Here is an 11,389-nt window from a genome sequence, read left to right as displayed (position 1 = left end):
ATCACAGGTTTATTTAACTGTGAACACAGGTTTTGAAATCTCTCTCGATAACCCCTTACACAACACATGAGGTTTCCTGGACACAAAGCCGCTTTTTAACCTCCAGCTCTGCACATTACGACCAGGGCAGCGCTCCAAAATATCGGTTTCGTTTATTATATTTTATTTTGAAACATCCAACAGGAAGTCATTTTGTCCGTCGTCCTCCGCTTGGGCTCGTCTGTCTCGGCGTCGGTCTTCTCCGCTATTTTGCTGGGAGTAACGTTATTGCTGAGCAACGGAGGGGGAGAAGGCCGACGCACAGAGGCGGATAGAACTGCAGCACGGCAGGGCTGGGCTCCGCACACACACACCCTCAGCACCAACACACACCAGAAAAGAAAAGGGTGAGTAAGAAGTCCACGTATCTTATTTATTACCAGTTCAGTACTGCTAGCTTAATCATATTTTAGCTAGGTAGTGGTCGACCGTTACACGCACGTGAAGTTTACAGCAAAGAAAAAAAAAGGTTAGAAACGGGTTTCCTCTTTTCTGCTGCTTTTATTTTGGATATTCATGCAGATGGAAAAAATATCCCGAAGTGACACGGCAGATTTGGGAGCTTCTCTTATTCCTAAATAAAAATAAGGAGTTTTATCGATTGCCAAACATTTCATAAACAAGCTTTGTAAATAGATGTGCGGTGCGTTTAAGGGCTGAACAGACCGGAGTGTGACACCCTGTTGGCTGTGGATGGACACAGACACACCGAGCTGCACACTATTGTCAGCAGCAGCAGCATGACCATTCTGCCCTGCTCTCTCCTGCCTTTGTAAAGCGACACAGCCTGTCCACTTTGTTCCGTCCTCACAAACACCGGTTATATTTGCCCTCTTTACAGTCGCTGTTATCCGGCACTGACCTGTTTTTTTTTTTTTTTTTTTTTTTCTATCATTTGCATCCTTGCTTGGCTACAGGGAGGCTATCGACACAGGATGCACATCAATGAAGGTCGGTCACATTGAATGCTTTGTGTTTGTCTCATCTGAAACAACTAACCCCCGTGTCCTCTTCCGAGTCAGTTTGCAGTATATTCTCCGAACAGTAGTCTACACAAGTACCGGCGTTTTATTTCTCTATTTTTTTGTGGCTGCAGCGTGTTTCCCGATCCCGGACCCCTCCTCTTCTTCTGTGTGGAGGCTTTGTTTTCGTGGGGCAGATGTAGCTGGCCTGCATGTATCCGCTCTCTTTGTGTTGCATTTGATTTTGTGCTGTCATCATCACATCAGATTTCAACTTTAGGAAGTAGTCTAAGACGTGCTTTGGATGCGTTACATCCTGGAGACCAGTTTGTCTCAGTTTATAAAACAAAGATCTCTTTAAGATGCCCTTATTTCCTGCTTCTTATCGTTGACATTGCTTTATGCATTATGCACTATTAAGATTTGTGTCATTGCTGTCTGAAGCCTGGGTGATAATGTTATTGTTACCTTGTGTGGTAGGTTTGATGCATATAATGACACAGTTACACAGCTGTCTCCCATTTATACACTACTGACTTGTCCGTATCTGTGTAAATATCATGTCCTGTCATAAAATGTAATTGTCCAAGATAGTGATTCCCATTTTAGACCTGCTTTTTAACACAGTTGGCTCTTCACATGCTAGACTTAAGTGTTCTTGGAAAGCAGGAGCACTATATGAAGCCCATCATTGGCTTTTGTCCGTCTCCTCCTCCTTCAGCTGTAAGAATTCAAATTTTCTGGGTTCAAGCCATTCGGGTTTGACTGCACATAATACTGTGCAGGCCAGCTTTGCTCTTTTTTTTCTCTTCCACTGAGTCTTCCCCCTTCCTTGCCTCCTTACTTACTGTCCTCGCTGCAAATGTGGCTGCCAGCAAACTGCTTGGCTCTACAGGCGGTTGCATTCTTAAAAACTGTGTCAGTATCACAGGACCGTTGCTGCACATTTACACAGGACTGCAGTAGCAGCAGTCTCTGGTCTTACTCCATACATGTTCACCTCTGACAGATGACAACATAAATTACAAATATCATTTTGAAGTGATGACATTCATATTGCAATAGTTTTCACTGTTTGGATTTTGGATCAGTTGTCAAAACAAAATGTTTATTTCAACTTTGTACGATCTATTCACAAAATCACTGAATTATTAGTTTTGATTCATTGAATTTACAAAGTGGACTCCTACTCTCTTCATCTTGCTGTCTCATCTGTCCTTTGTGACTTAGTGGCCGAGTGTACACTGAGTAAATATGTAAGGTTTCCGTCAATAATAAGAACCTATTTTCTGCCCCAGGCTCTTGCTAGTTTGCAGGACTTTGTTGTCCGTCCGGCTCATGGCCATTGTGTATAATAGGAAGTTTAGGAAGTGAGTTCATTTTACTTCAGTGCTCAGGCGCTGTTATTTGTAACTGAAAACAACCTAGTTATGAGCATAGTTTGTTGTGTTCTATACTGCACTAATGTTCTATACTGCTCTCTTTTAGATGTTTGTTTTACCTATCAGGGTATGTTCAGCTAAAAATAGAAGTGAATCTCACTTGTGCAATCACCCAGAGTAGACATATTAAAAGGGTTATGAGAGTCAAATGGCTTTGCCTGGTGGAGATCACGCTTGTGTACAGGGCCAGAAAGAAAAACAAAGTAGGAGGGGTAGACAGAAAAAGTCTGTGGTAAGACGTAAGAAGACATTGCAGAGCAGAAAACAAGAAAAAGCTTGGAACAAATTTCAAATATAATCATCAGCCTCTCCCTTGTTATGGAACATCATGGGTGTGTCTTACTTTTTTTCACATGGAACTTTTCAAACAAAAAAAAAAAATTACATGAAGTGACCTTCCCATCTGTTTTGGGGTGTAACATACTCTCCTGTGAGGTTCCGGTATTTTGTGCTTCTTTCCACTGCAGATATTGATCTTATATTTGGGCAGTTTCCATCCCCGTCTCCCTCTCTGCCAGGCTACCCCGATTGTCCTGTTATGCTAACGCCAGTTCTTTTTTTCTTCTTCTAAGTGCTAGTGTGGATTTCAGTGTGAGACAGTTCACTATTTTTGCCTGTTGCCGAGGCTATTGCTGTGGGAAGCATAAATGTTGGTTCCATAATCATCGTGGCAGAGTTGGCCAAATACTAATGTCATTGTTAAAGGGCCATGTGTCATTGTCTTCTTAGCAGGGGCCAAAGGGCAATCACTAAAGCAAACCTGTACCTGACTGCCTGTCTTATGTCAAAACCTAGTAGCAGCAATGCATTCACTTAAAATCAAATTTATTTTCTATTTGAAACTTTAGTAGTACAAATTATACACACATACAGCACTTTGATGGATAATTTTCATACTGTAATCTGTTTTACCTCATGTCTTTCTTGAAAAACATGAAAATACCCCCAGAAAATAGCATATTTCATTCTATTTTGTGAAAAATGAACTACTCATGCTTTGAAAAAATAATCACATGCAATGAGAACAACAGTGCTGCAGGCAGTGTACTTCATTAATTTTCTTGGATTATTAATAATCTTTTTATTATCTCTCTATCTGTAGCATCAGATAGTGTTCGTTTTCCCCTCTTAAACTCCACAAGAATGTGTTTACTTTCTTGTATGCTGCTTAAGGGCAGGCTGCAGTTTTTACTTGAAGACTGAATCACTGTCTGTCCTTGAATTGTTAATTTCCATATGTAGGTCTGTAGGTCACGTGAAACACTGGGGTCACTGAGCATGTGGTGGGTTTATGACTTAAGGCTAGGGGTGTGCTGGGTTGTGTATGGTAATAACAGTGAAATGGGCTGGATGGATGCTGGCTAAATGAAGGTATTTGCATGTTTGTATCTCAGACAGACTGCTCATGTGATGCATGTGGCTGCATTTCAGCCTACCATATGGTCTTTTTTGCTGCATGGGATAGTTTTTTGTCTGTACATTGTATGTACAAGTGTGTGCAAACACAGAAACACACTAGGAAATCCAGTGCATGCACACTGATGTCTCTGCAGATGAGGAAATATACTGACACTTCCATGATTTATTATCTCCCCACTTGCTGCTCTGGTTCTGTTCTTTTAGGACTGAATACTGTAGCTGTATGTTGCTGTATTTATCTGGCTGCATAAATTCTAATCTATTCATGTAGTATAGTATCATTTAAGCGACAGGATGTGACCCACTCTGAACTGTATCATCAGAACACACCATAAGTTATATTGAAGGTTTTTGTTTGTTTTGTTTTTTTCTAGAGCTGAAACCGATTAGTTGATTAAGTGCTTGAAGCGAATGTAAACATTCACGATTTGATTAATCGACTCAAATTGATTGAAGGGAAATATTCTATTGCAGTTTTCCTGAATTGAAGCTTCTTTGTTCGTCACAATAAGCGTCCATGTGAAACACAACAGTGGAACCAATGTTTAACAGCAGAGAAATGAAGGAAACAAAGCTTTGATTCAGGAGAATTGTGGTTGAATGATTTTTTTTGGATCACTTTGAGTCGATTAATCGTTTCAGCTCTATTTTTTTCAATCTATAACAAGCAACAATACAACACAAGGCAATGTGTTGTGATACTAACAATAAACAATAACAATACAAACACCTCTAGTTATCTGTAGAAGATAACTTAAGTAGAATAACATACCCAGAAAATTAAGAAAAAACAAGTGAGAATAACCTCCATTACATTTCCTTTGACTGCCATTAGCCTATTCCTTCATATAGAGGGGAACCTCTGTTATTAAAGTAAACACTATAAAATTGGAATAATTTTGTTTTCACATTCCTGTTTTTCTTCCTATTTATACACATTAGTAATCATCCTTGACCAGGTGCAAGGACTCCATACTGAGTCCCAGTTACACTTTATCTATCAAGAATAAATCACATTGTCACAATCATTTCATGAGAAAAGGTGAGTATATTTTTTCCAACTTTATTGGCAACAGTCAGTTTAAATCATCCTCAAAAACTTTGTCTTTGTTTGACTCTTCCAATGGAAAGGCTGAGAACAATCATTCAATCACCATCTATGCCTGTTAATACAAAGCCATTTAAAAAAAAATATACAGGGTGGGGAAGCAAAATTTACAATGAACATTTAGTTGTTTTTTCTCAGCAGGCACTGCGTCAATTGTTTTGAAACCAAACATATATTGATGTCATAATCATACCTAACACTATTATCCATACCTTTTCAGAAACTTTTGCCCATATGAGTAATCAGGAAAGCAAACGTCAAAGAGTGTGTGATTTGCCGAATGCACTCGTCACACCAAAGGAGATTTCAAAAATAGTTGGAGTGTCCATAAAGACTGTTTATAATGGAAAGAAGAGAATGACTATGAGCAAAACTATTACGAGAAAGTCTGGAAGATACTATTAAAGAAGAATGGGAGAAGTTGTCACCCGAATATTTGAGGAACACTTGCGCAAGTTTCAGGAAGCGTGTGAAGGCAGTTATTGAGAAAGGAGGACACATAGAATAAAAACATTTTCTGTGTCTCTCTAACATGTTTCTATGTCAATTGTCTTGTGGCAAATAAATTCTCATGACTTTCAATAAACTAATTGGTCATACACTGTCTTTCAATTCCTGCCTCAAAATATTGTAAATTTTGCTTCCCCACCCTGTATATTCATATTATTAAGGGAGACTTGTCTCTTGGTAAAGCACTGCTTGGGAAACTGGCTGTAATTGATCCTACTATTTTCTGCTTCATTTTAGTACTTCTGTCCAAGATGATTAACACAAAGAGTGATCCCATAATCAATTAACAAAAGAATCTTCTTCCTTTCACTCTGCCAGTATGCTATCTAAGAGTCATAAGCCACTTTTACACAGAGATCCCGGAAAAAAAGGTGAGATGGTGATCCCACCTTTTTTCCACCATTGACCGATTTCCATTGCCAAGCCAAAGGAGTAAGAGAGGTGAGACAGGCTGGACTTTTACGCAGTGGACAAGGATCCAAAGGGGCGGTGACGCAGCGTATAGTGTGATGTATAACTTGCAAATTGGAAATACCCTGAGCATAGCAATGTTGCTACCCTCTCCAGCATTGGCCCGTCTTTCACCGTTCCACAAATATTAGCATGGATAGAGTCCTCCACCCGAAGTGACAACAGCTTGCGGATGTTGGCGTCTCCCCAGTTCAACATCTTTATGGTCACGTTGATATGTTTGTTTAATGTACACGGCCCGCACTTGTGTTTAAATCCCCCCAGCATGGGGGTCACACACGCAATGCATCATCAAAACGTCACACCTTGGTTACAGAACGAGAGGTGTTCGTCCTACGTAGCGTTCCGGAATTATGATTCCACCTTTATCACTGCTCTGTTACTACCTCCAGAGGTGGGACCAAATGATCCCACCATTTCATTTACACAGATGTCGTTCCAGAATAAAGGTGAAATATTCCCGGATCAGAAGTGCTGTGTAAAAGGGGCTCAAGAACCATACTTTGTGAAGTTTAACTGTCTGATTTCTAGTGTGTGATGTGTAATCTTGGTCATTTCAACTAACCACTTAACATTAGCCACAGTGTTTTTTGCATTAATGTCCATCTGTGTTTCTCATACTAGACTAATATAAGCAGCATTTGGTTGTTGCAGAGAAACATCCTCAGCTGGAAAACATCCTCGGCTGTCAAGTTTAATCCATCCTCAGATCACTTAATGAGCCATTTCAGTGACAAAACCAAAGCATGCACTTATCATGGACTCATGGCTGAAGTGAAGTCTTACCTAATTCTATGGGGTTCATCACTCCTTGCTGGCTATTACTTATTCATTAGTGGTGTGGGTGATTTGCACTAACTTCATCTAAATGTCAAATAGAATTGAGCACCTTAAAACTGATGTCCAAGGAGCAACCATAACTTATTCCAAAATATTAGACCAAGAAACTTTCAAATGTATGCATTATTCATCTTCATGGTTGTGCTCCTCTGTTTAAACTAAATCTAGATGTAATTGTCATGCAAAGCATCTGAGTCTAGATTTTTCACACCCTATGATGGAGGTCCGACACTGGCATCACACACAAATACAGAACATTTAATACTAACACACATCCACTGCCTAGAGAACGTCCAGTGTAATGTAGCATTTTGAAAAGAAAAAAAAAAATCAAATTCTTAAAAGTCCATGGTATTTCAGCTTTCCTTTTATTTAGAATGAGAGGTTCAGACTGAAAAAAAATCATATGCCTCCTCTATTGTACACTTTCATGTCTGTGAATCTACAGTAGACTCAACCTTGGGGAACTAGAAAAGCCTTTGTCTGTGTCTCCTGATATTCAACTGGCAGTCTCATGTTGAACCTGTAGTCTGGTTTCGTCTTTACACCCCTCGGGGTCTGAAGGCATTCCTGCTCCCCTAAGCCCCTCTAGGTTTACAAGAACGATCCAGTCTTTCTTGTCCATTACTTATTGACTTTAATCTGAAAGGCCTCCCTGACCTTATGACAGCACTTTCAAGGGAATAGACAGTTTCTTTGTTATTTGTCTTCTCTGTCTCCTTTTCAATAGACATCTTTTACTTTATTTGTACTCTGTCTTCACAACAGCCCATAGCCTCTTTTTCTTCATTTACTGCAGTATTTATTAAAATATTTGTCAGAGCCTGAATTAGCTTTTACATTAAGTATTAGGCCTAATCTTGGCAGTTTAGTGGGTTCTGTTGCTGTGGTGTTTGACCACAATCTGGACCATGGTTTTCCTTCTTACATTTTTACTGATATGGTTCAACTCAATAGAGTTAGTGATTTTTACCCCTCGGCCAACTTCTGGGCGAAGGGGTATTGTAATCGTTTTGTCAGCTGTCCGTCCGTCTGTCCATTCAGCAACATAATCACATTATCTAATGAATGCATTGAGATATCTGCACCAAATTTATACTGTAGACACATCTAGGCAGAAGCCTATTAATAATAGGTCACCATGACCAATTTTTTCAAGGTCAAATGGCCTTTATGTTATAATATCTAAGTACTTTCACATATAAATATGTATATAATAAGTTAATAAGTAGTAAGTAGTAAGTTACACAAAGACAATCTAACCTAAACTGTAGGACAGTAACTTTCAACAGAATCTTACACTATATTTGGCCAAGGGGTATTAAAAGTGTGCAGCATGTTATGCTTTTTTTTCACTTGTTAACCAAGGGAGAAATCTTTCGTGACAGAGATTTTTTCTGACATGTCTAAATAGCCAAATTCATAATCTTCTGTCTGGCTGATTCTCTCTTGAGAATAGCAATGTATAGAGGATACTTTTATCATTAACTTTCTACCCTCTATAGAGGTGCAACATCCATGGAGTCAACATCCAAACCCTGTATTGTCTATGAGTTTGTAGATCCGGCATCAGATTCTTGTTAGCCTAAATGATGCTGAGATTAAACAACATTTTTACAACGGAGCAGACAACCACACCCTTATAACAGCTAAGTTTGGTTCTCATCATAAGACCATGTGGAAATGAGTGTGACAAGAAAATGAGTTGTCTCTCTGTGTGTGTTTCTTTGCTGCTAGTATTCTCCCTGTCCTCCACTGTGTGTGTCACTTGAACTGAGTTTACATAGCATGCGCGTGTTTGTGTAAATTGCATGTGGAAACTACACAGCAGCTGTCAGTGTGCATGAAGTAGTGTGAGTCAGCTATTAGGGTCACGGTGGTGATATGATGGTGTGGGAGTTTAGAGCTACAGAGCAGATGAGTAGAATAGATGGTTACCCAGCTGTTGCATCATCCTGGGATACACATTCCAGCCAGATGCAATGTGGAGACCAGCAGGAAACATATGAGATACAGACAGTAAATTAACAGACACTCATTGAGGTCACTTCCGGTGCTGCCTCTACTAGTGCCTGGTTGGTTTAGAGTGGAGGGAAGAGATTTGAATTTGAAGACTGTTTATATAACAGCTCGCTGGATAACAGAAATTTATCTATGACTAATCACATCTCAGAAATCTGATTATGCAGCATTATATTGCATTCAACCAGCTCATTCTTCATGTCTGATAATGTTACTCTGTAATGAATAATAAAACCAATCCTCCATCTAATTTGTTTTTAATTTTCCTCTTTGTAGCAAGTCTTTGAATGAATTTCCTCATAATATGATTGTTTCTTTGACGTCCAAGAGCAGCCTCACTGTAGATGACACATGGCACAAACCATCATCATGCTGCACACTTACTGTGTTCTATGATCAGATATTCAGTCCAACACAGGAAGTTCTGTACATACTTCCTTTCTCACCCCTGGTATCTCAAAGCACAAAGCATTCACAGTCATCTTGGAATAATCCTGTTCTTTCACTCCCTAATTCTGTGTGCATTTCTCTGGGAGAGAGGGAGAGATAGTGCAAGTGTATTGGGATTGGGGAATTCCTGCCAAAACCATGAGGTCACTATTCCTCTTTATTAGCCTCAGCAAGAACGTTGCTGAAAGAGTGGAAGGAGAGTTGAAGGGAAATGAGCCAGAACTGCTTTCAGTTTATTTTATTCAAACTTTCTATCACAAGTAATATTGATATTGATAAAACATGAATTGGACAAAGGTAAACTTAACTTAAGGTTTGCGAACTAGGATTTTTTTCAGGCTTCAGCATCTCATCATTTGCTCAGTTGTCAAGATAATAGGTCAGCTGTCATAATGTTAAAGGTGGTTTAACATTACACATAAATCAGATTTTCATCACAGTGTGAACATACACAATAAACATATTGCAAAGGACTGCTTGAAGTGTGATGAATAAGAAAAAAATAATTTTATTTGTATGTGCCATGCATTCACTAATCATTATTAACTTGCAACTTGCAAACCTGTCAAATGGAGCCATGCTTTCACACCCTTTGGCCAATCACATGAAGCCCTAGCACCAATAACTGGAGGCAATTTGGTTGTGACTGCAAAATTAGTTTATCAGTGCAAGTCTTATGAACAATGATATTGCACATTAGGCTATAAATTTTTCCATATTTTACAGACTTAAGTTGAACAAGGTGAACAAGTCTGTAAGTGTTTAGGTTAAAATGAGCATATGTGAAACAGACAGTATTTACTCCTCAGATGGGTCTCCTTTAGCAGGCTTACCAGTGCATTCCTCCAGCTGTGCCATGTCTTTCATGTGTGATAGTGAGAAGGTTTTTTAACGATACCACACAGGCTGGTATGCTTTGTGTCCAGGCTACTCAACCACATTCTCATTAACATTGCATTTTGCAGTGAGTGTGCAGTGGTTACTGAGACAAATGCTGATGTTTTGGTTAGAATGGGGAGGGTAAACCACACATAATTACAGTGCAATGGCAATGCTGTTGTTCTTTCGCAGACCTCTGTATGCATGTTCTGTTGTTGCATCCAAACACGTATCTATATCAGTAACTTAAAAGGGTCTTATAACAACAGGGAAACAAAATCTAAACAGCAAAAAGTCTCAAAATAGAGGATGAATTCAGGTCCAGGTTGTGGCACAATTCATGAATATAAATTTGTTGGTTTTCATGATGAGACAATAAGAATTACACAGAATTGCTATGAAGTTGGAAAGAAGGGTTATGATAATTTGTGTGATGTAATTTTATATTTCATTAATCATTGTCACTCCATTACCCTTTGTTTTAATATTTGAAAACTAAAATTATTTGTTTTGAGTGTTATATATGAGATTTGTGACATGATGTGTTGTAAGACAGATATAAGGAGTTATTTAAATCCACAAAATCCATCTGGTTTCTTTAACTCAGGACCATAAAACAACCTTTAAACTTAAAAGAAAAAATAATGCAGCATTTATCATAGAAACTGCTGATATTAAATCATATTAGATATAACCTACAATAACCTAGATATTTTTATTTCAGGTTTTTAATAAGATAAAGGTGATTCATTTTGTATCATTTTGTATGATCAACTTTCTTCTGTTAGTGATTATTACATTTTTTCACTCCAAAAGTATTTGAGAAGGACCTCTTGAAAGTGAGTTATGGTTGTTGGGTTTACGTTCCAGTTCCTTGTTTTTTAAACAATAAACTGTCATGAAAATGACACATGTTCCCAAACCCCTATGTCAGAATATTGTAGAAGATGTCTTAAAATATTGTGCAATTGTTTAAAATGCCCTCAGACATTTCACACATCAGAATACTGAGACGTTCTGAGTTGTTACTGGGATGAAACACTGATCCCATTGCCACCAGAGAAAATTGTTGCTTTCAGTGCTGTCAGGATCTCAACAACATCGTGCAGTGAGTCGTCAGAGGTGTGCATTTGATTAAAATTTTACCCAAGGGATTACTGAGTTGGTATATTAAGTACTTATAAGGTCAAGTGAACACAGGCTTAGCTCAATAATCTTTAATTCCCTCTCTGATGGGCTTTTCTTGG

At 38.7% G+C, this 11,389-nt stretch overlaps 1 protein-coding gene across 8 annotated transcripts in view; it reads left to right on the top strand.

The window, feature by feature from the left end:
- Positions 1–242: 242 nt before the first annotated feature.
- cep170aa (centrosomal protein 170Aa) overlaps positions 243–11,389 on the top strand; it is a 43,230-nt gene continuing 32,083 nt past the window's right edge. For 7 of the 8 annotated variants that reach the window (XM_030156128.1, XM_030156125.1, XM_030156124.1 and 4 more), the window contains exon 1: positions 243–386. The gene's annotated coding sequence lies outside the window, so the exon portion shown is untranslated. Of the gene's footprint in view, positions 387–956; positions 991–11,389 lie in introns of all 8 variants that reach the window. The other variant, XM_030156122.1, reaches the window with a different exon arrangement.

The sequence above is a fragment of the Sphaeramia orbicularis genome, chromosome 15 (assembly GCF_902148855.1).
Source record: "Sphaeramia orbicularis chromosome 15, fSphaOr1.1, whole genome shotgun sequence".
NCBI lineage: Eukaryota > Metazoa > Chordata > Actinopteri > Kurtiformes > Apogonidae > Sphaeramia > Sphaeramia orbicularis.
Note: the sequence above shows the minus strand (reverse complement) of the source record. Positions and strands in the feature narration are given on the sequence as shown.